Source organism: Gopherus evgoodei, unplaced genomic scaffold (genome assembly GCF_007399415.2).
Source record: "Gopherus evgoodei ecotype Sinaloan lineage unplaced genomic scaffold, rGopEvg1_v1.p scaffold_36_arrow_ctg1, whole genome shotgun sequence".
NCBI classification, from domain to species: Eukaryota; Metazoa; Chordata; order Testudines; family Testudinidae; genus Gopherus; species Gopherus evgoodei.
This window is the reverse complement of record NW_022060038.1, coordinates 2,532,827-2,536,343: the sequence shown is the minus strand read 5'-3', so window position 1 is coordinate 2,536,343 and position 3,517 is coordinate 2,532,827. Positions and strand designations below refer to the sequence as shown.

The following is a 3,517-nucleotide window of genomic DNA, read 5'->3' as shown; positions in this document are numbered from 1 at the left end:
TCACTTGATGAACACCCAGATTATCCTCTCACGAAGGTGTTTGCCCTTCACACTGTACACAATTGGGTTGATCAGAAGTGGGAGAAGCAGGGAGATGTAGCCCAGGACAATCTGAAGTAACGGTAAAGAGCCCTTCTCAAATTTTGTATCACAGTCAAGGTGATCTCTGGTGTGTAGAGGAGCAGGATGACACAGGTGCGAGACGCAGGTGTTCAGGACCCTCAAGTACTCCTCATGGGACCCGATGCTCAGCACTGTTTTGAGGATCATCACATAAGAGAGGAAGATGAGCAGCAAGTCCAACCCCATCTGGAAGAGTTTAGTAAACAATCGATAGATGATGTTGACTGTGATATCTGAACAAGCCATCTTCATGACCTCCCGGTGCACACAGTAGGAATGGGAGAGGACATTGTTTCCACAGTATTGGAATCTTTTCAGGAGAAAGGGGAGTGGAAGTATTATGACCGTGGCTCTTACCACAGCCATCAGTCCCATCTTAGCTATTCTCGGCAGGATTAAGATGGAGGTATATCTCAGCGGGTTATAGATCACGATGAAACGGTCAAAGGCCATCAACAACAGCACGGAGGATTCAATGCAATGAAGCACATGGATGAAGAAGAGCTGGGCTAAACAGGCATCGAGGCTGATATCCCTAGAGATAAACAAGTATATGCCCAGTATCGTCGTCATGGTAGTTATCAATATGCCGAGGTTTGTGGTAGCCAGCATTTAAAGGAAAATGTACATGGGCTTATGGAGGCTTGAATCTGTTTTTATAATGAACAGAATGACTGAATTTCCTACTACTGAAATAACATACACGAAGCAGAATGAGATAGAAATCCAGAGATGTGCATCTCCATGACTTGGTAGCCTGGTTAGAAGGAATATTACAGATTTAAATTTTGTATCATTGACAGCTGACATATTGTACTGGGCAGGTCTGAGGAGTTCTGAAATATTCTTTCTAAAAGAAAAGAAAGAGTAGATTAAATGATATTTATCAAGAAACCATTCTGCTCTCAGTGCAAGTCTACAGACTCCCAGAGCTGAAGGTAGATAAGCAAAAACTTACTCTAGGATTTACACAGATCTGATTAGACAGACTGGATCAGACTTGTAGTCCATCTACCCCAGTAACCAGTGACCATGTCCAGATGCTTCACAGAAAGGTGAAAGTAGCCCTAATGAGGCAGCTATGAGATAATCTGCTCCCAGGGAGTTTCCCCCTGACACTCACTAGTTAGACATAACTCAGGAAGGTTTAGAGCCTCTCCAAAACTTTTTTTAAAACAATCCTCTACTGTAACAGGATTTTCAGATTACTCAGTCTTTTTTTGAATCCTGCTAAGATCTTTCCCCCATTGATATCTTGTGGCTGTGAATTCCATATCCTACTTGATTGCTGTGTGATTTTACCATTGTGTCCTTAAATCATAAAAAGATAAGAGTGGCCATACTGGGTGAGACGAAAGGTCCATCTAGCCCAGCATCCTGTCTTTGACAGTGACTTAGGCCAGGTGCCCCACAGGGAATGAGCAGAATATTTTATCATCAAGGAATCCATCATCCATGAATTTATGTAGTTCTTTTTTGAACTCTGTTATACCCTTCACACAGACACCATTTCTGGCCCTCCACTTCTGAGTGTGGTCCCTTGTATCATGCCATGTGTATAACCACATGGCAAGTGCATGGTGAATCCGGTCATTGTATTTATTTGTCCTACACTGTTGATATTTTAAAATGTGTTTTATAGCTTCATTATATGAATTACATTTTTCTGTGCTCCTGACAGTTCAGGATATGCAACTGCCTCTTCGCTGCATATGAGATAAATTTTTAGGGTCAGGTACTTAATTTAATAACAGTGATATCAACAGCCACCCACCAGACTTTCATGTGTAAATTCAATCAGAACCAGGCTCTATTAACTCACACTTATCAAAGTCTCCCAGTGATATACTCTGAACCCCAAGAAACCCTCCAAGAGAAGTTGAAGTTCTTTGCCTGGCCAATGTTGATGGAATCCAGAGACTTCGATCATCCTACAGGTTTTTCTTTACACCCCTGAGACCTGCATCCTCTCCCCATGCAACAGTCTGTTGATATTAGGAAAATTACAAGCTAACACTGACAGTTTTTTCAGCTGTGCAGGGGAGGAGTTGGCTTCACAAACGGGTCAATACTTCAAACATGTCATTGCATTAATATCCACTTAGGAGTACACGTTACTTCAACCATGCTCATGTAATTGGTGACCAGGGACAATTACATACAGCTACTATACCACTCCCCTTTCCTGAACCTCAGCTAAACTCTTTGCTGAAACACAGACCAGCGGTTCGGGTCTCTTGTGACTTTTTGGAAAGTCTTGCACAAGCCTTGCAGAGTTATTGAGTGCATGACTCTGAATATAAATGTTAGAAACAGCTTCTAGTTAGTGAACAGGAGACAGTATCACACAAATGTCCATTGAACAAAGAGTTAATAGTACAAACCCATTACAAACAGCATGTGGAGCACTTCTGAAACATTTTCTAAATCCAAAGCCATTAAGCAGTAAAGTTACCCCTGCTTCTTCCTGCAGAGATTCTAACAACTCTGCTGCTGGCCTTTGATATACAGGCATGGCATGAGGGTTTGGTTTGTAATATCTGTATTACAATGAATAGTTTTGGCCTAACATTTACACATCTGTACCTTAGTACACACATGTCAACCACAGGTGCTGAACCCACTTGGACCTGCTCAGTAAGCACAGCTGACCCACGGTGGGCTGTAGCCCAGGGCTCAGTCTGAGGGTGGGAGAATGGCAGGATTCCACACCAGGTGCAGGAAGGCTGCAAGGCCTGACATTTGGTGCTCAGAGACCAGAGAGGGGGAAAAGATGCCAGTAGCCCTGTAACTATAGTAACTATAAGGGGAAAATACGCTTTCTCTGACCTGTTACCACAAAGCAATGCAGCTCTGAACTCTTGCCTTCACAATCAAGGCAGAGAATAAAAGCTTTGAATATTCATTTGCTGTTTAAATTTTCAGGAGGAAATAAACCTGAGTGGATTTGGGACCTGGTCATTGAATTCTTTGGGGTCTCCTTTCATTGAGCTCCTGGCAGGATCAGGTTCAGAGCCTACAGTACCTTTAGAAGTGGGATCCCTTGAGAAATCCTGACTTAGGACATCATGCTTTTAATACTCCTACCTCAGGTTTCTGTGGAACTTGAATAACTCACTGAGCACTTTGCTGCCTGTCCTCCTGCCCCTGTTACAGAGTCACTCTGACAGCTCAGTTGAGTTTGCTGCGGTGGCACAGAACATTTTCAGATTTAAACAGCTTGCAGCCTTTACCCTTCACTTCCCATTGTAAAGAGAGTGAAACCTGCCAACATACCCAATTCCTGCTAGAAGAGGAGCCGCTGACACCAGAGGTTTTCACCCTAAATGACAAGGAGTCACTGAAGAGGTTGCAGGGCAGCAGGCAGCATCTGTTCAGATAGGGAGGCAATTGT

At 43.2% G+C, this 3,517-nt stretch overlaps 1 pseudogene; it reads right to left on the bottom strand.

Moving 5' to 3' along the window:
- LOC115641985 lies at positions 1 to 933 on the bottom strand (annotated as a pseudogene).
- Positions 934 to 3,517: the final 2,584 nt, after the last annotated feature.